This window comes from Desmodus rotundus, chromosome 4 (genome assembly GCF_022682495.2).
Source record: "Desmodus rotundus isolate HL8 chromosome 4, HLdesRot8A.1, whole genome shotgun sequence".
Classification (NCBI taxonomy): Eukaryota; Metazoa; Chordata; class Mammalia; order Chiroptera; family Phyllostomidae; genus Desmodus; species Desmodus rotundus.
The window spans coordinates 88,369,082-88,393,932 of NC_071390.1; the positions used below are offsets into that span (position 1 = coordinate 88,369,082).

General features: G+C 35.4%; 1 protein-coding gene across 1 annotated transcript in view; it reads left to right on the plus strand.

The window, feature by feature from the left end:
- GRID2 (glutamate ionotropic receptor delta type subunit 2) overlaps nt 1-24,851 on the plus strand; it is a 1,366,498-nt gene that overhangs the window by 999,307 nt on the left and 342,340 nt on the right. The window lies entirely within an intron of this gene.

Consider the following 24,851-nt stretch of genomic DNA (forward strand, 5'->3'; position numbering starts at 1 on the left):
CTTCTACAGGTTACTTTATTCTTTATGTTTTATTAACCGATGCAACCATCTTAAAAAAGCTTTAGCAAATCCTGACTATGCTCTTTCTAAGATATTTTTTAATGCTTATATTTTCCAGCCTTCAATTTATGTGAATAACAATAAAATTTTTTTTAAAAATTTATGTGCATCTAAATTAGATTTTTGCAGGCTTTTCTTTTAATTACACTGCTTTTGTCAGTAACTTTCTTAGAAAATTTAGGCTGGAATTCCCTCCTTCTGCAGACTCCTACACATGATAAACTGGAGGCCTCCCTCAGGCATTCTCTCACTGAAAGCCTAGGCCTAGAGGATCCGTAAGTGTAGGGAACTGGGCCAAACAAGGGTAAATTTGATTCAGGGTGTACATTCAGTAATACTTAACCTTTAGCAATAAACAAAGCCAATACTTTTCCAATAAGGCCCTACTTCAAAAGAAAGACCATCCATTTGTTTAACACATAATTATTGAGTATAAGCTGTATTTCAAGCTCAGTGCTGATTACTGGGGAAACCAGTGAAAAAACAAACGTGATTTTCCTATATCTCTTATCATTTAGTGATCCTGTGAATATCAAATGGGTTCTACTTATGAAATCTTTATTGCAATCCCATTTACTTGTTGGAAAATAAAAAATAGTAAGTGTTATTAATTTATATATTATTTTTCTCACAATAAACATAAAATATTAACAGAAATATTCTTAAACAGTAAGGCACACAAACGGGTGCTGCCTAAGTAACCGTAAGGCGTGAAGACACGCACTCTCCCCGGCCGTTCCCGGGCATGGGCCTGGTGCTCCTTTATAGCTCATTTTGAAACTAATAGTCAGAGTTCTCTATTTTCCTTCAAGAAACCCTCCTTGTTTTTTAAATTTGAAAAAGTATTTCTATAAACTAAAAAAAAATTGGCAGAATTAGTAAACAGGAGAAACAAACAGTCTTTTTTATATGTTAATGCTACTTGGATGTTTACCAAAGTTTATAATAGCATTGGCTGCCCTCTGTATATTGCTTAATACAAATTAAGTAGAATCCAAATAATTTCATGGTATGAAAATATCTGTGAGGCCCTGGTGATGTAGCTTAGTGGACTGAGCATGGGCTATGAACCAAAGGGTCGCTGGTTTGATTCTCAGTCAAGGCACATGCCTGGGTTGCAGGCCAGGGCCCCAGTAGGGAGACACACAAGGAGCAACCACACTTTGATATTTCTCTCCCCTCTTTCTCCTTCCCTTCCCCTTTCTCTAAAAATAAACAAATAAAAATCTTTAAAAAATATCTGTGATATTCTCCATGAAAAGAATGACAAGTGAGTGGTTTACCATCCCCCTTATTGATGCCTATAGTTTATTACTTATTGTTTCAATATGATTTTCAATTTTTGGAAAATAATTATATTATGAACAAATCAAAACTTAAATGTGAAGGTGCTTCTGTGTATTTGTACCCAAGGGTATAAATATACATATACATTGATGTGATAATATTGAAAAAAAACAGACATTTAAAATGCAGTAAAGTATTGAGTCTCTTCTTTACTGATTAATGTGAAAACTCAAGTGACAATTGCAATAAAAGATAATGTATATGCTCTGCTTTTGTCTTCGGGCTCATATTTTAAGGCAAATTAACCTCATTTAGTCATTAAGCAAACATTTATTTAGTACTTAACATATGATAAACTTTGTAATGAGATAAGATGAATAATACACATAACTATTGTATTATTTGTCTTGCAGGTACATTCATACCTCAAGGTATTCATAGAATCTGGTTGGGGAGAAGCACATATAACAAAAAAGCTAAGATGTATTAAATATATACTATGTGCCAGATATTCTACTAGTTGGTTTGCATATATATAACTTTATAGTCCTCACAGTATTGCCAATAAATAGGTAGCTTTTGAATCCCAAGAATTTGGTAGAGGCAAGTGAGACATGCAGAGATTGAAAGAAAAACATAAACGTGAAGGATTACAACAGAGAATAAGGAGCAGAGAGAGGTGGGATTCGAATCCAGGAAGTCTGACTTCAGACCCTGTAACCTCTTTCCTCTTAACATTACATTACACTCTCTGTGTTCCTACTGTGATAACTGTGAGAATTGAGGTATTTATAGGGTATAACTTGACTTGAGTGTTTGAAATGCTTAACTCAATATTGGGAAAGCTTCATAAGGCCAATTATTTCAAATTCCTTTCCAGGCTGAATAAAACTATCATTATTTGTACATAAAATGGTATTGCTTCACACCATGTTAATGCCTGTATGGTCCAGTCTCACCCTATGCATCTCACTCATAATGGTCTGATTCCTGGAAACTCAGCCCCACACAGACCCCAAATATGGTTGCTGGGAAGAAATATAGGAATAGTCTGTTTTTCACAAGTCCTCTGTGATGCAATATGGTATATCGATTGAGTGTCCAGTTGAGTAAAAGATTGTTACACTTACTATACTCCCATAGCATACAGCCATTGTACTTAATTTTGCAGGCCTCCTATTTCTTCCTGTAATTGCTGCTTGAATGGAAACCAGCCATGACCTTCTTAATTATCCCTACAAACACCTTTCAAGTCTAGCTCTTCCTTATATGGTTTCGTAAGCTTCCACCCAACACTGAGGATCACCCCTCTCCCCTCAACCCACCTGCCCACTCCAAAATTTTGATGCCCACTAAATTTGGGGAAAAAAAACCCTCAGATTTGGTCTATCTTAGACTTGATTGGACCACCCTAATAACCCCTTGAATTCCATCACTTAAGAAAGAGGAAATAGAAGGGAAGGACCATGTGTAAAACCCTTGTGGGAAGGTCTATCAGCCTTTATTCTAACTGTAGTCTTCTACACACACACACACACACACACACACATCCCTTTTACTTCTTAGAAAGTGTATGCTATCCAGGACACACTTAAGATTTGAAACCCCCAATCTTATCACTGTTAATGACACATCATTGACTTGTGGAAATAATCTAATATTTATTTTAAATTAAATGATTCAGCATTATATTATTTGTGATACATGGGGTAAGTAAATGGTATACTCAAATGGTTGATTGAGGAGAATTAAATAAAGTTAAAAAAATTAACAAAGGATGTTGAAGCATCAGGGTCTAGGTTCAGAGCAAGCCTTGATGCCCCGCCCCCCACCATGTCTGATGGAGGCGTCGGGAGGGAGCAGTATTACCAGACCCGCAACAGAGGGAGCCATGGCACAAAGAGCACAAACTAGTAAAGGTCTATACAAATAGACCTTTGGTATAGGAAGCGGATAGAAAAAGAGAATTCTTGCCAAAACCACAATCAGAGAAAATGGGGAGAGGGGTTACCCCATTTTCACTCCTCCTGTCCTTTCATCTCTTTTCATTGTCTCTAGTTGCAAATCCAACCATAAATGAAAGGGCAAGAGAGCCGAAGTAATGAAGACCGTGAAGGTCAGCCTCCCTGGTCACACAGTAGGTCTGGAAAGGAAAGTAGAAAAACCAACACCAGCAGCTATTATTTGAACAGACCCATTAAGAACTTTACATGTGTTTAGTACTTACACAAAATCTATAAGAGACGTACTACTTACATTAGAAGGATAAAAATAAGGCACAAAAGAATAAGCTAAATTTCCATGTCCTTATAATTAACAAGAGCCGGAGATAAGTTTCAAGCACAGAGATCCCAGTTCCAGAGGACATGTCCTTAGCTACTGGGATATTCTGCCTTTGAAATTAGAATGAACTTTTGTTAGGTTTAAATTAAATATAATTTAACTTTTGAGATTGTAAATGTTATTGGATTGGTCACCTAGGCACATTTTTCTAAATGTCATACATCACATAAGGGTAAGTTTATATTCAACCATCACCAAAACCACATAAATACATGTCTTAGATACGGAGGAAAAGAAAGAATGAGAATAAACTCAGACTTACAATCTCGGCCCTGCTGTTAAATGCTTTGTTTCCGTATTTGGCTTACTGATCTCTACTTCTTCCAAGTGGACCAAGTGTATCACTACAAGGGAGTTTGTAAGATTAATTTTTTTCCTTTTAACTTTCTAAGTGTGCAGGTATGGAGAGCCATAAATGGTGAATTACATCATTTAATGTTTTTCTTGGCAATTCATGAAACCTTGTTGGATGTATCACTGAATTGTAAATATGATTGTAATAATTATGAATACTTATGAAAATAAAATGGAAAGAAGTTGGCAGAGAATGAAAAGAAAGGCAAACTTGCGAAGTTATACTGCAAGAAGGCAAGATATCTGAGAAACATAAACTGGCATTTAGTAGGAGCTCACTGATTAATAATTCCTATTTGCTTGATTTGGTTTTTCTTCAAACAGATATATGGCATCTCTAATAAAACATGGATTCACTCATAAACTCATGTAAGAAATATTTATTGTAACTCCTAGGTGCTTGGAGTACATACGAAACAGACAGAGTTATGACTTTTGGGACGCCCATGCTAGTAGGATATCTTCTAGAGCTCTAGGAATATTTTTTAATGCAGTCATTGTTTTACATTAAGTGTACAATACAGTAAGTATCCCTTTGCCTAAAACTACCATGAAAGTAATGAAATAATTCTGAATAACTATATAAGCACAAATGTATGGTAAAACTGTGATGGTAATTTTTCTATATTTTATGAATTCAGAAACATAGATTTTCACATTTTAATATCCCTGAAATATAGGTGCATCTTTATGTCTCCTTGATGTTATAATCAGCAGCATTTTTAGTTTTTATTAGTGGTAGGTAAAAGGATTGTGCATCTCATAATTGAAAACATTTTAGATTAAATAATGTATGGATGGTATTTTTACAAAATTCATTAAGTTAATGAATATTCCTGGAAAGGTGAATTCAACAAAACTGGGAAAGAAGCCATCATAATCATAGAGACTATTTTCAGACTACTTCCAAAAGAAAAGAAATAACAGTAGGAAATAAAGCCAATTTTAAACAATAGGACAGTAATAGCAATAAAAAATTACTTCTAAACTGTAATTGTCACTGGAGTCATAAAAAGATAAAAGTAGAAAGTACACAAAGGCAGCTTATTTAAACCAATTCCACATAAAGCAAAGTGCAAACTTTGTGTTGAGAGAAAGATGTTTCCTTAACCAACTCACCATAGGGAGAGTATAGCAGGAAGATGCCTACTGAGTTATCATTTTAAGAAAAATTTCCTTTTTAAAAAATATTTCTCTATTATTAGCCTCACTTTCTGGAATTTTTTAAGCAGGTCTTATTTCTCCATGAAAATGTACATGTTATCTGAGATCATGGAAAGGTAAAACAGTTATATAGTACACCCTAAGCTACTAGCATTGACTCAGTAAATATTTATTGAACATACACTGTAATTGTAAGCTAAGCATTGTGCTAAATCCCAAAAAGAAAAAGATAAACAGATATAATTTTTACTTTCAAAGAGTTCCTCATAAACCATTTTTTCAAAATTGTTAAGTTCTCTGTGAAAATAGAACCCATGTGTGAAGGACTCAGAATTAAATATGTTTGGAGAGGCTGGGAAAGAGTGATAAAGTTGAGAGACAGAGAGAGAGAAAGAGAGAGAGAGAGGGAGAGAGAGAGAGAGAACAAATACCAAAGTCTTTTTGTGATCTTTATAGGTTTACAGGACAATTTAATTTAATTTCTCACTCAGAACTCTCCTTTTTCTGTAATAACTTTATTATTGTTAGACTCTTCCTCTAAACTGTAAGTACCAATAAAACACAAAGTTGGTTTTTACTTACAATACCTGGTATATAAAGCAGGTCAATAAATATTAAACACAAATAAAATGTCTTGCTAACATGAAGCAGGGAGAGAGGCCAAAAGAGAGATGGAGAGAGAGAAAAGGAAAAAAGTGGGGAAAGGAGAAAAGAAATAAAGAACTCTATACATGATTACAAAAATACGAATAGGGATGGACACAAGACTATGCCTGAATAAGTAATCTTAGGATTCTCCATTCTTTGATTTCCATTCACTAAATCCAAATTTTCAAGAGAGAGCAAATAATTATTCTATTATTAAATATTTGACAACATTTATATTAGAAAATTACCCCATTTACAATGTGTTCAAATAACTATGCTTTTTTAAGGCAAAGAAATAGAAAGTTTTAATTCAAAACATCAAGAATCATTCATTTATCAAATAACAAATCCACATTTGATGGGAAGTCACAAACACTATAGAGAAACATTTATATTCTCTTGGCCTTAGAAATAGTCACTGTTTTCCCTTTGTTTCACACACAATCTTTTCATCTCCATGTGGACTGATATTTCATAATTCATGTCTGCCTATCTGTGGGAAGTATAGAATTAGACAAAATCAGGAAAACAAAAAAGAGGGAAAAGAGTAAATTAGAGTAAAATTGTCTACATCACGATATTTTAAGAAAACTGCAATTCAAATAGGAGAGAACCTACCTCTTCTCGGGTTAATTTTTAAAATTTAACCTGCTTATTTTAAATACAGGTAAAAAATAAATTTGATTTTTTTTATGTTAAGAAACATTGTGTTTTTTTCATGTTAAGAAACATGTAGGCCACAGTTTCTCAATTTGTACAATAGTAAGTATGTATGAAAGGTAAATACACTAATTTATGTATGTCAGCGTAAGGTTGAGCAAGCACCTACTTTATTCAAGATATACCATTTAAACAAAACGGAAATGATATGCAATTAATTTTCTTATTGGAAGTACTTTAATCTGCTTCGTTTCTTTTTCTTCACCTAGTTTCCTCTCCTCAATATGCTCATATTAAAAGCATTTTACATAACTGCAAAAAGTATTAGGTTTATAATCAAAAGATAGCAGTTCAAGATTTTCTTTTCTACTTAACAGATCAGAGTTTATGGAAGCCAAGTAGTTGTTCTGAACCTCAATTTTTCTGTCTGTAAAAGAGGAATAATAAAGGTGGCCACCTGGGTTGCTGTGAGATTAAATTATGTGAAAGCTTTTAGTGAAGTGCAGGGTGTTTGTTATTACCTCCACAGCAGAAAAAATGATGTGTAAATTAACTAAAGAAAAAAAATGAGCATGACTGATTATAAAAGCATAATTAATCATTGTCATCAATCTTTAGGTTTTTGTGGGAACTCATTTAAAGAATCTGAAGCAGACAAGCCAACACAAACTGTGTAGTCATGAGTTTTAGGCCCCATCACTGTTACCATAATTTGGAAACTTGCTAATAAAAACCACAACTCTCATGCTAGTGAAGCTTGTGCTTCCTAGAGAAAAAAAAATAAACAGAAGTACCTAAAACTGGAAAAAAACACAAACAACCCCATATAGAAACTGTATAAATTTATAGATGTATGTTAATTATATTGTCCCAAAGGAACTATGGTTTTAGGCTAGATTTAAATAGATTCTATATGTTAATATGTAACTAAGAAAATAGTAATAATAATAGCCATGAAGTTGTGCTGTTATTGTGCTAAGTTTTTTCTAAGAACATTGTCCAAGTTGTTGCTACTTGGAGACTTTGAGCATTTTGAACCCCCACAGAGGTTCAAGGTTTCCTGAGTTCTCGGCCTTTGAGTCACGTGTACCCAGAGGCAAAATTAAGGGCCAGCAGAATGAGCTTGATGAGAGGCTGGGCAGGGAAGGCACAGACAGCCAGGAGATGGAAAGGGAGTTGATGGAAAGCTCAGGTAGCCGCGTCTAAAAAGGGCTCCTTTGCAAAAGCCAATAAATGAGAAAGTTCAGTTCAGAGCCCCAGGCAAAAGTTTCAACTGTGGCTGAGAAAATTTTCAGTGGATGTTATACACAATAAACTGAAAGTTGCAATAAAATATGGTAAATGCCATTTAATAACTACTAAATTTGAACTATACATGATAGCATTGTGGTTAAGAACACCATCCCTGGAGGAATTCCACTTTTAGGTGGTAGGGTGAGACGTTCCCTAGAAAACTACAAATAACCAACTAAATAAATCATAACCATTTAAAGTCTCTGGAAATTCCCCTAAGGGCATACAGAAAATTAATTCTCCCTTATTCAAGAAAATTTACTGAAACAAGTGTCTGTGGCATCTGAGCCTCATCCTGCCCCCTTTCCTTCCATCTCACCATCTGCCCTGTCCAGCCGAATGGAAACTCCACTCCCAGAAGGTCTGGCCAAGAAGGCAGGGCTTTCTCTCTTCATAGTGCCCAACCAAGGCTTATCTAAACTGGAGGGACAGGCTGCCAGCATTTCGCAAACCCTTCAACTCTAATTTGAAGGGGCTAAATTCCTGCTGAGTGTGACCAAGAATTTGAAGGCTCCCTTTTCCCACTTAGCCCAACCCACACAATGCAGTACCCACTCCAAGAGTGGTGGGCATAGAATACTGGGGGCCTTGATTGCCATCGCTCCAACTTTTTCTGAGGGCATAGGTTCCAAGTCAACAGAGATAAGTGGAAAAGACCAGAGACTGCTACTTAACTCAGTACCCAGAGTAGTAGCACAAAGATGTTGCCCAGAGGAGAGGCAATCTATAAGAAAGTGTGCATTAAGTGTTCTCCAATTATTTGAAATAGAGGATGGGGAAGTTCAAGCCTAAGGCTCCTCTTAATTAATAGCACAAGCTAAATCATAGGGCAGCTAGGCCACCAGAGAAAACCAGGGAATGATAGAGCTAAGAATATCCCTCCTGGAATCATAATAAATTTTAAAGGCTGACCACAAAAGTGATCTATACCAAAATTTATTTTCTTCAAACTGTTGAGCAAACCCAGGACATAGTCAACAAAAATAAAGCAAATAACCAGTAATTAGTGGAACCGAATGGCTTAAAGACTACAATGAATATGACACAATGTGAATATGGACACAAGCACTTTCAACAAAATACTAAAAAACTGAATCTGGCACCATATAAACAGGATTATTCACTGTGACCAAGTGCAATTTATTCTAGGAAAACAAGGTTGGCTCAATTTATGAAAATCAGTGTTACTTATTAATAAAAAAGGAATAAACCCACATAATTATCTCAAAGATATAAAAAATTAATAACATGCAACATACTTACATGATATAGAACAGTCAACAATCTAGTAATAGAAGGGAATTTCTAAACTTGATAAAAAGCATCTGTAAACCCCCAGCTAGCATCGTATTAATGGCAAAAAACTTAAAGCTCCTTCTAATCCCTTAAGTTCAGTAATAAGACAAGGATGTCAGTTCTCACTATTCTGTTCAATATGGTGCTGGATGTTCTAGCTGGCACAAATAGGCAAGGAAATTAATAAAAGGAATGAGATTAGAAAGGAAGAAATAAAATAATTTTTCATTGCAGATGACTTTATCTTACATTAAAAAAAAAAAAAACCTAAAGTGTACACACACACTACCAGAGTTAATGAGTTCGGCAAATTTGCAGGGTAGATCAACATACAAAAACCAATTATATTTCTGTATACCAGCAATGAAAAATCCAAACTGGAAATTAATAAAGCATTTCCATTTATGTATATGAAAAGAATAAAGTAATTAAGAATAAACTTAACAAGAGAACTGCAATATTTGTATACTGCATACTATAAAATATTGTTAAGAAATTTTAAAATCCTAAATAATTAGAGAGATATTCTGTAGTCATGGATTGGAAGACTTAATATTAAGATGGTAATATTCAGCCTGGTTGGGATGGCTCAGTGGATTGAGCACTGGCCTGCAAACCAAAAGGTCACTGGTTTGATTCCAGGTCAGGGCACATGCCTGGGTTGCAGGCCATGTCCCTGGTTGGGGGCACGCGAGAGGCAACTGATCATGATATCTTTCGCATATCAATGTTCCTCTCCCTCTCTTTATCCCTCCCTCCTCCCCTCTCTCAAAATAAATAAATAAAATCTTTAAAAAAATAAGATGACAATATTCTCCAAATATGTCTACCGATTCAATAAAATCCCTATCAAAATTCTAGCTGTCCTTTTTCTTGTCGTAATTGGCCAACTGATGCTAAAATACTCATGAAAATGCAATAAAACCATAATAGGCAGAAACATACTCACATCCACACATAAAAAATCTTGAATAAGAAGAACAAAGTTGGAAGACTCACATTTCTGAATTTCACAATTTACTAAAAAACTAATATACAATAACCAAGAAAGCTTTAAGGATAGAGATTTAGATCAGTAGCATAGAATTGTGAATCTAGAAGAATCCCATAGAGCTATGGTTAATGGATTTTCAATAAGAGTGGCAAGATAATTCCAATGGGGAAGAGTAGTCTTTTCAAATGGATGCCTACCGTGCAAAGAGTGAATCTACACCCCTACCTCAAGCCGTATATGAAAATTAACTCAAATGGATTATAGACTTAAATGTAAGAGATAAAACTATAAAGCTTTAGGAGAAAAACATAGGTTTAAAGCTTTGTAATTTTATTTTGGCAATATATTTTACATACAACACTCAAAGTACAAACAGCCAAAAAAATAATATGTTAGATTTCATCAATATTAAAAACATTTATGTCTCTTCCATATTCAATATGGATGTGTAGATACACATAAATCACCTCCTCACACAACCACAGCAAAAATTACAACTAGATTACAAAACAAGTACCACCCAGAATCATCAGAAAATCAAGTTGTGTGGAAGTCTGACAATCAAGGAATTAAAGAAGTCACATTCATTCAGATGGGTAGGAGGGGCAGAGATGCAGAGATGTGCAGAGAGGTGCAGAGACTCAGAGAGTAGAATGGGCAGTCACACACCCACAGGTTGTGGATAAAAATCCAGAGGGATACCTCTGGAACAAGGCATCCCAGCCCCACGTCAGATGACCAAGCCTAGGGTTCCACTGCAAGGAAGAAAAGTCCCCATAATTTCTAGCTGTAAAAGCTACTGGGGGCTGGAGCAGCAGAAGAAGCTGTGGAATTCTTAGGAGTCTCCTCTTAAAGGACCCACAATAGACTTAGGACTTAACACAGATGTACTTCCTCTGGGCTTGAGCACCAGGGCACCAGCTGTAAGGGCACCATTGGCATATGGAGATAAAGTGAAGTATCTGGCTTCAGGGTGAGTGCCAAGGGAAAGCTTCCTCCAGACAAAACTCCAGAGGTCAGGCAGTGGCACTGTCCCCTTTGTGAGCCCTCCCCAACACAGAGCCACAGAGCAGTGACACCACATATGAGACTCCATTAAGCTGGTTCACATGGGTTGCACTACCCTGCCTATTACCTAAGGCTCTGCCCTACCCAACTTACAGATGCACTTTTCTATGATAGGTCATTCTACTAAGACAGGGAGTGAAAGCAACTCTACCTAATACATAGAAACAAACACAGGAAGTTTACCAAAATAAGGAGACAAAGAAATATCACCCAGATGAAAGAAGAGAGCAAAACTCCAGAAAAAGAACTAAACACAATGGAGATAAGTAATCTATCAGATGCAAAGTTCAAAACACTAGTTGTTAGGATGCCCAAGAAACTCACTTGTTACTTAAACAGCATAAAAAAGACCCAGGCAGAAATGAAGTTTACACTTAGTGAAATAAAGAAACACCTATAGGGAACCAATAGTGGAGGGGGGGCGGGGGAGGCAGGATTCAAATCAACGAATTGGAACATAAGGAAGAAAGAAGCATTCCACCAGAACAGCAAGAAGAAAAAGGATCTGGAAAACAGGTGAGGATAGTAAAAGGAGCCCCTGCGACATCTCCAAACATACCAACCAATGTCTGAATCATAAGTATATATAAAAACTGACTATAATAACAACTCACCAGGAAATGGAAAATAAACCAATTAAAAATGGGGAAGGATCTGAACTATTTTTCAAAAAATGTACATAAATGGTTAATAAACAAAAGATTTTCAACATCATTTGCCATCGTGAAAATGCAAATCTAAACCACAATAAGCTACCACTTCACACCCACTCAAATGGCTATAAATCGAAAAGACAAATAACAAATGTCAGCAAAGTTGTGTAGATATTGGGACCCCTATACATTTCTGGTGGAAATGTAAATAGTGCAGCTGTTTCAGCCAACAGTCTCCTCAAATGCTCAAACAGAGAGTTATCATATGACTCCGAATTTTCACTCTAGATATATCCTCAGAAAAAGTGAAAAACGTGTCCACACAAGAACGTGTACACAATGCTCATAGCAGCTTTATTGATAATAGCAAAAAGTGGAAACAACCAAATGTCTATTGACTGATGAATGCATAAATCAAATTGATATACCCATAAGATGGAATATTATCTGTCAATAAAATGCAATGAAGCACTGATAATGTGGTACATGGATGAACCTTGAAAACATGCTAAATGAATGAAGCCAGTCACAACAGATCACGTATTACATGATTTCATTTATATGTAATATCAAGGCGAATGAATGAGTATAGAGATAGAAAGATTAGTGATTATAAAATCTAGGGGAGATTAGGGAATCGGGAGATGTTGGCTAATAGGAACTGGATTTCCTTAGGAGATAATTTTCTAAGGCTGGTTGCAGTGATGGTAGAACATGTCTGTGGATAGACTAAAGCCAATAATTTGTACACTTTTAGTAAGTAGTTTATATGATATGTAAAGTATATTCCAATGAAGGTCTTTAAAAAGAAGATTCTGGAAGCAGATTATATTTAAATCCCTAAATCGTCTACCTGTGAATTTAGGCCAAGTGTTTAAATTCTCTATGATTCTGTTTTTTCATCTACAAAATCAAGATAATATTACCTAACTCATAGAACTGTTATGAAAATTAAAGGAACTGATACATGAAAAGAACAAAGGTCTTTTAACAGAGCTTAGCACATAGGAAGTGCTATACATAGGTGTTAGTTCTTATTATGCAAGAGTGTTAAGGGAGAGCATTAAAAAAGCATCTCACTCACCATGGGTGGGAGGGGCGGACAGTGGGAGAAGCTTAAGGGTGACATGAATTCATTTTGAAAGATAAACTGGGATTAGGAAAGCATAGATAGAAGAGAAGAAACATCCAACAATGTAAGGAGTGTATACAAAAATATGTGGATATCAAGAATTTAAAGTATCCTAAAAGTAAATTGGAGTTAGCACCTGAAGTAAATGAAATTGAAATGCAGAAAATTGCAGCACCCAGTGTTTAAGGTATTCTTTTTAAAGTCTCCTTTAGAGACGATTCAATTGAAAATGTGTCTGTGCAAATGAGGTTAGCATTACAGAATTTAGATAATGTGCGTCAATGAGCTAAAAATACCGTTGTTATGATTTTGCTCTAGCCTAAAGTTTAGGTAAAATAGTTCTCATTTTATTATTGAAACAGTGTAATCAGTAGACATAGTTCCGTATCACATACATATTTTGTTGCCTCTTCTGCTGATTGTACCCACCTTATGTGAGAAAAAAGGGGAAAATGTGATTTTTATAATCAGACAGTTGAGGAAAACAGATCTATGCAAACAAAGTAATTTACAGCAAGCCTGGGATATGTGTTCACTTCAGCGCTGACTGAATGAAATCATCATGAGAACTGATGCACGACAATGGTTTGACAATCTCTTACTCTTTCTCATCACACCAATTCTTAAGATGATAGCTGTCACACAGGCCTGTGAGATCATTACTGAGCTGAGGTAACCTTGCATGACCCACATTTTTTCCTTTTAAAAGCTGAAACCTGAATTCTTAGACTAAACAATGAATAAATATTTCAGAGATGTTTTTTCTATTTCCTTCTGAAAAATAGGTTTGCTACTTGACTCTAGAAGTTTGGGAAGATATTGACAGAGTTATTTGGGAACTCAGAGATGTAGAAATAATAGGTCTACATTGACTTCCATAACTTCTGCATTATTCCTACTAGTTATATGAACTATATTATACTTTAATTTCAGAAGAATATTATACCACTACACCTGAAAGATGCCCAAATGTTAAGGTGACATTAAAGTTTTAAGATATCTTTTGCCAATGCGGTAGTTTTAGTACAGCTACAATACCACAAAATCAATTCTTTACACAATTCCTCATTAATAAACATGAATATAAATATAAAAATGAGAACAATGCTTCTGATATACATATACACACACACATAAACATTTTTAGAGTTCCAAAGTATTAGTAAATTAATAAGCATTAAAAATTATGGATAGCCCTGGCTGGTGTGGCTTAGTGGATAGAATGTCAGCCTGCAAACCAAAGGGTTGCTGGTTTGGTTCCCAGTCAGGCCACATGCCTGGGTTGCAGGCCAGGTCCCCAGTAGGGGGCACATGAGGGCAACTACACATTGATGTTTCTCTCCCTCTCTTTCTCCCTCCCTTCTCCCCTCCCTACAAATAAATAAATAAATAATCATTAAAAAAAGAAATCTCATAATGTTTAAAAAAATTATGGATAATGTCACTAGCTAACATTTAGGACACACTCACTAGTAAATCTAATTTTTAGTATTTCAATACCTCCAATATTCATGGGACCCTCAAGAATATTATTTGCATTTTTTGATATGATTGATCCCAAAGCTGGTTAAATATCTTCTTCAAGTTACATTTGTGATAAAAATAAGCATTGTATCTTTGTTTGTCTGACTCCTTGCTGGCCAGAGGGAATAACAAAGACTAAGCTAAATTTCTGCTATAAATAAGTAGAAAACCAAGCAAAATATGGGGGGAGAAAACCTTTCAGATATGGGTCAACAGGTAAAAAAGGACTTTCATTCCTAAGAGATTGGAGACAACTAAATGATCCCCACAACCACTCCAGATTTCCGGCTGCTGGCAATTTCCACACTGAAAGCCCAGGGATAAAGATCCGAAACAGAGGTTGTCAACCTTACTGAGTTGAGAAATTAGAGATCAAAGTTTGTGAAGGCTGAGGTGCTTTGCATTCTCGGTACATGTTCTGGAACAGAGGAAGCTATCTGGGAGAATACTTACAGACATTTGCAGAGGGGTCTTGGTCCTGCATATAGACAGGGAAACTGTGCAAAGCTGAGCAAAGAATGACAGGAAGCAGATCAATTCCCAGAGCTCACATATGATGTAGTGACTACAGAAAGATTTCATTTGGGGGGATCTTACTGTACCAAGAATTTAAGTGGATATGCAAATATTATATATTTATCTTTTCATCATGTAGTAGTGATTAAGAGATATTTAGGTAAACAAACTTGCTATTTCAGTGTTTTAAATGTTTCCCTGACCTCTCAAAAAGCCCAGCTTTTCATTAGGAAGACACATACTCATCTACCACTTCTGACCACCAAGAGCATGTTGCTGTTTTACAGCTGACATAAATTAGGATTGGGTGAACAGATGAAAAAAAAAAAAAATGTCCCAGAAGTTGTCCCCAAAATTTCCTAATCAGTAGAGAAAAACAATGTTTGAATTAAAATGTAATGATTGGATTTCATTTTACAAAGAAATAAATTTTGAGAAAACTTTGTGTGCTTCCCCAGTCTCTCTCCAAGAGCCACAGAGTCAGTTGGCAGCCTTACCAAGGAGGATGCTGGGCCTCAAGTGGGATTTGGATTCTTGCAAAGATGCAGTAACAGGTTTTGACCAATAGGGCACAGTTTATCAAATCACCATCCATGGTATTCAATGCGACCCTAGGGTAGCCTGAAATGAGAAGAGATACCTCAAAAAACCACCTAATGTGGAAATAGTTTACTCATCTGTCAGCTTCTAGAACATGAACAGCTATTAAAAGTCAGCTCCCTCTGGGGAAGTCAGAGGCAGTCAAGGAGAGAACCACCATACTGCATGGAGTTCCCTGAAATGGAAAAGCTGGTCAAGAAAAGAAGGCAAATGCATACTCTTTAGGATATACACCCTTTGCGCTTTTAAATGATCAGTGGAAATACAAAGAGGTTGCGGTTTTAAGGTGGCGTTTCACAGCAACTCCAATTTGTTTAATCTGGAAACAAAAAGGCCAGCATGCTGGAAACTGAGTTTGTGATTGTTGCATGTTTAAAATCTTTTAGCAAGGAACTCGAGGTTTTCCAGATGAAGGAAGTTAGTGTGAAGAAATTAACTTTACATTGGGGGGGGGTTCTCTTTGGTAGATTTGAAGGATTGTTTGTTTGTTCTTCTCTTTTACTTTTAACCTTTGCTAGAGGCATGATTTTTGAAATGGGAAGATGAAATGTTCAGACTAATTTTTTACCATCCATTCTTATGGAGGGTAATGTACTCTGCAGTTCAATTAAAAATAACAAGCTGCTATGTTAGTCTAAGCCAAATGTAAGTTCCAAGACCATGGTCAATAAAGCACTTTAAAAAATGAAGTATTAAGGCTGAATGGTCAGAAGGCTACTCAGGAATAAAAAAAGCAATGGATTAGCATTTGGAAGCAAGGTCTTTTATTTTATTTTTTCAAATAGGAGATGATAAAAAAAGTGATCACCCACCAAGAACACAGAATTTGAGAAATATCTCATCTTGTTTTATGAGTCCTTTCAACATTTTAAGAATGACCTTTAGTCATCAGCCCCAAGAACTAAAGTGCATTTCAGTGGAATATAATGTTACATTTGGGACCGCTCCTAGGGCATCTGCTGAGGAGTGCAAGAATAAATAGGAATAATGCCTGGTTTTTTGTCACTCCCAAGTGACATTTGCTCCATCTAAGGATCTCATAGGGGTGAGTGTTTGGGCTGGTTTTAGGAAAAGCATTCTAGTTTCTTATGCAATAAAACAGAGCGATGGGAAAAAAGTTTCATACATCTTCACATTTTCTAGTAAATTGTGGGGACCTTCCTCTAATTTCTTAACATATGTCCCTATAATTAATTTAATACTGCAATCCATATCCACAGTACTGATGAGACTGGCACAGAAGTCATTTTTATGTACCTCATTATTAATTTTGGTAATACTTCTAGTAATATTTTATGTGCTTATTAATTTTTGAAACACAGAATATTTTTTGCAGCTTTAAATTCAAACTTCTCTACAATCTGTAAATCCCCACAGATTTGTTTTTTTGCTTTTAAATATTAGCACCTTTCTGCTTTCTACTCTTACGTTTCTGCCCTCTATGTTGATCTTTTCTTTTAAGTTTCCCTCTGTGCTTTGTAATAAAATCAAAAGAAAAATATATATCCTTCAGAAAGCATTCAGCTCACTAGAAATAGAAAACCTGTCACCTCATTCTCAAAACCTTCCATGAGGCGAGTCAGTGGCAGAAACAGGGAGTGCAATTTCTACGAAGGATGTAGAGTGGGGTTAGCGAAATTATTGTGTGCCTTGTTTTCTCCAGTTCTCCTTTTAGGAAAGAGAGTCTTTTGTTCAGGAAAAAGCCTTGATAGGCTTGGGAGAGAATTTTTCCTCTGCCCTCTTAGGCTTGATTGATTGAGGGCCTATGAGTTAACTGACAATAGATTAACAAGAGAAAATCAGGTTTTATTTACTTGTGCACAGAGAAGTCTCTCAGTAATGAGTAACTTGCCAAATACCCAGAGGTAAAGGTTTGTATACTGACTTACAAAAATAGTGGTGGGGGAGGTAATTTTGGTGTCCATAAGAAAGTATAAAAGGGTCTATTTCTGGCTTTATTCTGTGTTTGTTTGTTTGGTTGGTTTTGTTTGTGATAATGAGAATAAGAAGCTCGTCTCCTTGGCATTTGCAGAAGACTCCCTTGGGGGTAGGACTGATGGCAGCTGTATCTTCAGGCAGCCCTACTTCAGTCAACTAAGAGAAGTTCAGATAAGATTTCAAATGTTTTCACTTTTAAAGAATTTTATACCAAAACTACAATCCCATTAATATGTTGGCTAAAGTTGAAGTGTGACTTAGCCAAAGAAGAAAGTATAAATAGTTCTACTTTATTTATTTAAATATTTTATTGTTTATGCTAATACAGTTGTCCCAATATTTACTCCTTTGCCCCCCTCCACCCAGCCCACCACCCCACTCCCATCGTCAGTCCCCACACTGCTGTCCATGTCCACAGGTCATTCATACAATATGTGTCCTGTGATTAATCCCTTCACCTTTTTAGAAATGAATGGAGAAAGATTGATTTTGATATTGCTGTGTATTAAGTTTTTTATTCTTTTCTACCATGTAGTTAGTTTCTGTACCTCCTCCGCAGCATCCCAAACACACACACAAACCCAAATGCTGATGAAGGCAGTCTAAATTGATGGTTGGCCTCAGACAACACTGGATTCAAATTTCAATCTTTCTTCCTAGCTTGTAAGATCAGGCACACTATTTCTTTCATCCCTGAATTTCAGTAGTCTCATTTGTAAAACGGCAATAATAATACCAGAATATTCTAAGAACTAAATGAGGTGATGAATGAAAAGTGATAAGGATGATGACACGCCTAAGTTTTTTGTGGTTATTTTCATTTGCTTCCTTCCTTAGCCTGAAAATATGCTCTGGGTAAAAAGCACTCTTTGACCCTGAATCCCCTTTATACTATTTTTTTCTCATGCAAGTATCTCAGTTTTGAATTCTGTCCTCTCTTTGTTATTTATTTTTTGTCCTCAAATCACTGGCTTGAATTGGCTTCTGTTTTGATTTTTCCGAAGAAACTCCTTTTGAAAAGTTCTTCATGATGTCCTACTTGACAAATGAAATGGATGCTTCAGGTGGTCTCTCTCTGGACCTCTCACCTGCACTGGAATCCGCCAGCAACTTTCTCCTCTATTCCTTCTGCCCCCCCCCACTGGATCCACTCCAGTGAGAACTGACTTTCTTCAACATTATAAATCTTCTGTCATGCTTCATACTCATTTATCTAACAAATGTTGAAGCAAATAACACATATTTAATAGCAAAAACTTAGAAAATGTGGAAAATAAAAATTAACAAAATCACCCATAATTTCTCAAACAACAACTTACTAAGATTTTAGTGTCTGTCACATTCCAGCTAAACAAAATTAAGTTACCTTACCTATAAAAATGGAGATCATTATGGCTCTAAACTCATATAGGCATTAATATGCAAAAAGCATTGGCGAGTGCCCAACAGAGTAAGTCGTATATAAATGTTTCCTGCTGTTATTATTGTTGTTATTATTTTCAGGTTCTGAACATGCACACTGCTATGGACTAAATATTTGTGTCCCCTCAAAATTTATCTGTTGAACCCTAATCTCCAATGTGATGGCTATAGGAGGTGGTACCTCTGAGAGTAAGGAGGTCATGAGGATGGATCCCTCGTGAATGAGAGTAGTGGCTTCATAAGAAAAGACAAAAGAAAGATGCTCACTCTGCTCTCTGCCAGAGGGAGCACACTAATCAGGTGCTGGATCTGCCGGCTCATTGACCTCTGGAACTATTAAAAATAAATGTCTGTTGTTTAAGACTAGTAATATATTATAGCAGCCTTAACTGACTAATACACATACATACTCATGAAAAGTTTTATACATTTTCTACCTGTTTAGCCATATATACATGAATATTTTAATGTAAATATATTTTTTTGCAAAATGGATGCGATCAATGTATTTTTTCCATTTAGTTAGTGAATTATCTTTATAGTCGCCTCAAACTTCCATTAACTTAGTTGAGGTAGTATAGAATTCCCAGCATGCCAAACAAAACTCAACATTTTTATTTCTCATTTGCTGAAGTATGGGGGAATGCAAATGAAAGTAGTGTTTTTATAGCAATGTTTTTAATCTCTCTATAAGACAAAGGAAAATGAACCAATCCCAAACTTTAAAATGTTGTTCATTGTTTAAAAAAATTCCGGTGGCCCAATTTTGAGCCGAAGATGACAATTGGCATTTAAACACCGAGGGTGAAAACTAAACGTGCTCTTTCAGACACAGACATGTGCTCATTTCTGATTACTTCCTTAGAAGTAAAATTACCAGAAGAAAAAAGTATAAAAATTTGAAGGTTTTTCTTTCGTACTATGAACTTAGTGTTCTTGAAAAGTTGTACTAATATTAACTCACCTAAGTGGTACATAAGAAAACCTACTTCTTTACATGCTTGCAGATAAACATTAGCATTCATTTTTATCCTTGCCAATCTTATGATCAATAAGTAAAATAACTCATCTTATTTTAATGTGTACTTCCCAAAGGTGTGGTAAGAGAACAAAAATAAATAATTCTCCCTCATCATTTGTTTCTACCTTTAAAAAATACTGAGATTCAGTGGCTTATTATCAAATCCATTTTGCTAACAAGTCCTGACCAGCTCACTTCTGGTTTATTGTAAAGGACTTCTAATTGGTCTCCTAGTTCCTGTCCTTGTCCCTTCCGGTCTATTGTCAAGAGTAGCTCTCAACTGTGTAGTAAACTATGAAATATATCAGATCATATTTCCCATCTGCTCAGAGCCCAGAAAGTTGTCCACCTCAGCTGAAGTAACAGGTGAAGTCCTCACAGGGGCCGAAAGGCCCTGTTCAGCTCCAGCTGACATACACCCTTTACCTCTCAGACATTTCCTGTCTGACCCAAGCTCCCTCAGTTCCTGTCATACATGTCCCTTCTGTCTCTTACACATGTCAGAGAAACTCCTGCCTGGCACCTTTGCCCTTGCTTATTTTGTGCATCATCTATCACTCCCATTAGAATGTAGGTCCAGAAAAATAGAGATGTCTGTTTATTATTTGCTTTGTTCACTTTCGTACTCTTAGCGTGTGCCTGACATTAACATTCTTTTGACTGGCTGAATAAATCTGAGTATTATTTTGGATTGAAATACCACTAGTCCTAAATATTCTAAGTTTAATTTATATGACTTTTTTAATGTGTTCTGATATATATGTATATATAAAATTAGCTTTGGTTTATACTTATTAAACATTTTTATATCCTAACAGAAAATAAGTCTTATAAAGCCAACATTGACATTTATACGGTTCTTGCGAGTACTCTAACAGGAATATGACTGTATCAGCCAGAGAGTTTGTAAACATCCTCAGCATTCTGAAGTCAAACGTTGCCATGTTCTTCAGTTAAATCGTTTGTAGGCGTCCGACATTTGGTGTAGCCAATCACTCCTTAGAGCTGTCGTTTGCTCTATCTTAAAACATATTCTTGATAGATTTGCTTGAGATGTCTGCCCTTACAAAGTGCTCTGTGTCTACAATACTCATGGAATAAAAATGACTCTTATGTGTGGCTATATACTTTTGAGATTCACTTAGGTGTTTAATTTAGCAAAATAATGAGGACTTGGACCAAACAAACAAATAAAAAATATTATCCAGCACTCACATTCAGAAAGCAAACTGAGAGTCTGGTATTTCTAAGTTTATATGTGGTAGTCATGTGGTCCGTAAAATCTTAGCCTCCTGAAATGTGTTTTCAAACGCATGCCAGGAAAAAGCAATGAACGAAAACTCATGCGCGAAGCACTTGTTGTGATTGCCTGTTGCCCTTGATAACCTTGCGTTCCCAGCTGCAGCGCCCTCTGTTTCTTTCAGATTGTTATGACAACAAACTTAAATTTTTTGTGTGTTTTGCCACTCTCCATTTGAGCCTCTAAGATACTAAAAGATACTATGAAATGTGACCATTTCATAATTTGAAAACAATGTATATAATCAAATATTTTATATGTAAAATGAATTAGCTTGCATATGAATAGCAAAAACTTTATGTTTAATATAAGGTGTTTTATTCATTTAAATAATTGCTTACAAAGTAGAAATCAGAAATAATATGTACGACAATTTATTTTAGGAAGTTAGATGACTTTTTATGTACTTCTGTCATTTACAATTTGAATCTCATTGTTCAAAAACATTGCACTTAAAAAAATAAATTGAGTGCAATGTTTTCTAAACATTTGTTTCTCCTTGAAATCCTTCTGCAAAGCTCTTCTAAAAATTTTTTTCGTCGCATGTCCTTGTGACTTGCTTTTCTTCTTGCCACACAGCTCTGATACCCTTTGCAGTATCTGGACTCTTCATTCCTCTCCAGATGGTCCTCATGCCTGTGTTTCCATCCTGGTGTCGATATCTTTTTAATAACGAATTCCATACTTTCCACTTGTGTAGCTTATAGAAATTTCTAATATTCACATATGGTCTGTTAGAGGTAATTTTTTTCAAAGAATGGTGATCATTAATTCTGCATATAGTAAAGTAGAATGTGTATTCTTTAAGCAAAACATAAGCTCCTATGTCCATAAAGACAACTCTTGTTTGCTTTAGTCAGATACATTTTTCATGGGGAAAAATTTTACACAGGCTATTAAGAAATATTCTGATTCTCATTTAATGTCTTTGAGTTGCATGTGTGAGCAGAATTATAAAAAATTTCCAGTGACTCATTCTTACATGTAGCTATCTGGCATTTGGTGAAGCCTTGCATATTAAAACCTCTTAACAGCTCTTAGTAAAGTCTTGGCAATAGAGCTTGTCTCCTGTACCTATGAAAAGCTTCAGATTTTTTTTCAAGCTCCACCACTAGCAAGAGATATTGCATGGTTATTAAAATATGGGAATTAACTACAAAATCTGCAAGTTGCAAACAGTGTTGTAAATCAACTAAGCAATTATCATGAAATTTTTAAATGACTGAGTACAAATTCACAATTATGAAGTTATTATCTAATTATCCAACAAGTGATGTGAATAAATCCTTGATAATATGAAAATTATCAACCACTGCAACACTCTTTTCTACAAGCAGGTCTATGGGTCCTCAGGCTAATGCACATAGATGGATAAACTACAAACATTCTGTGAAAGCTTCATTTATTCCAGTTGCTGAGAATTGTGTTTAGAGAATTTGTCATCCAAATGATCAGCAAATCGAAGTCCGCTATTTGTTTTCATTTCATAGGCAGACAGGTTTTTACCAGCTTAGACTCTGTCCTAGTAATTCTCTTTGAAACTAACTGCTAAAAGATGAATTTTAAAGGCAACATTTTATTATTTCTTTTTTCCCCTCTCTGTGTCTGTTGTAGAAGACTCAAAGCAATCTATGCACACTTTGAAAATATATGTTAAATAGGCACAGGCCACAGTCTCCTGGCAACTGTGCTGTTGCAAAGGACCCCTAGTCCTCGATTCTGCACAGTTCATTCTATACTCCGCTCTCAGAATTATGTTCTAATTATGCTATGGCCCTTTCATAAAGCTCCAGTTTCCTACCAACTAAGAGAGAAACCTTGATATGGCTTTAATGTCCTTCATTATCTGGTCCCATATAACATACTTTTTCTTTATTTTTGTTTGTATTGCAATATAATACCCAATGTGGGGAGGGAGCTTAAACCGTTACTCAGTGAATAATAAAGTAACATCCACATAATCACTGCCTGGAATGAAAAGTAGAATATTGTCATTACCGCAGGAGGCATCTTTTTGTGTGCATGTTTCTCTTTATATCCTTAATAGTCAGACTACCTCTTATTCTGCTTCTCCTCCCTTTACTCTTTTAGGGGGAGATTTCCTAGTTGTTTATTCCTTTGTACCCTGGGTATGAACTCTGGCCTATAACAAGTCACTAATTCATTCTCTAGCTTTTTTTAATCCGCAGATAAACACAGTCATTAGGTTCTTAACTTCGCTCGTTATCTTTTCTAATTGTTAAATCTGTGTAGTTCTTTTTAAATTCTTCAATGACACTTTCTGTAGTTTCCAATTTCCTGCCAGTTAAAAAAGTTACCCTTTAAATATAGTAAACTTAGTGTTTATATATGTACCTGAAAATTTTAGTGTCTGAGTTCTCAAAAATCTGTTTCTGCTGGATATTATTTCTGCTTGTTCTCTATATGAAATGTAATTTCCTTTTACATGTTATCTGTGAGTTCTGCTTTGAACATTGTTCAAACAATTATTTAAAGAAATAACATCTGATCTAAGATGAAGATACTTTCTTCTAGAGAGGACTATGTTTTTATTTATTTTTTGCCAAGCATCTGGAGTCTGTATCTCTCACATCATCTTCAATTGAATTGAGAGAAATTTTGTTACCCTAGATTTCAATTCATAGGTTGAAAAATTTGAGGTCCCAGGAAATAAAATTGAAGTAAGGTAATTATGATGCTTTCCTCTTCTGTAACTTAATTGTGTGAACTTGAGTTGAAACTTTTGTTTCTAATTTTTCTTATGTGTTAAAATAATACAAAGCTGGGAACCCCTAAAATGGTGATTTTCTTTTTCTTTCAGCATCCATTTTATTTGTCTGGTGTTTTGTTTATACCAGTTATGGTGCGCACTGCTTTCGTTTTGTTTTGTTTTGAGTACATGACTTTTCCAAATATGAGGTTATAATTACTTTGAAAGCATTAGCACTCATGCCTTTTTACCCTCTCTCACTCCACTGAGTGGAGTAACTTAGAGCAGCTGCTCCATGCATGTTAAATGGATAAGTAAATGAGTGAATCAATTCTGAAAATATGTGCACGGATAAAAGTGATTAAACCAAGCTCAGTATTGTTGACATAGAAGAGGAACAAGTGTCTTGTCTATTATAGGTTCCAGAGCTTCAGTTTAGTTTCTTTTATGTTTGCCTGTTCAGTGTATCAGCTGATCATTCTCATAAAGCACAACTGGTTTGAAGTAGGAGTTATGACTAGTTATGCAAATCAGTAATAAAGCTTAAAAACAGAGCTTAAAGACATCCAGCTAGAGAAAAAGTTACGGGATGTTATGAAGGTTTATTTAGGGCACAAAATTTTAAAAGTACATTTATCAATAAATCATTAACCCTATTTAAATGAACTCTCAGTATAAACTTTTCTATTCTATGCCTTCAGTCAATTTTAGCTGATGTTGGGAAGACCTCCGAAAGGGATCTATATGCCTAGGAATTGACTTATAAGTTGGAATTTAAAACAATTTCTAGAGGACATTTGGCATTAAAATTTAACAAAATTTCACATGATAACACATTTGACTAAAGAGATAAAAAATCATTAATACT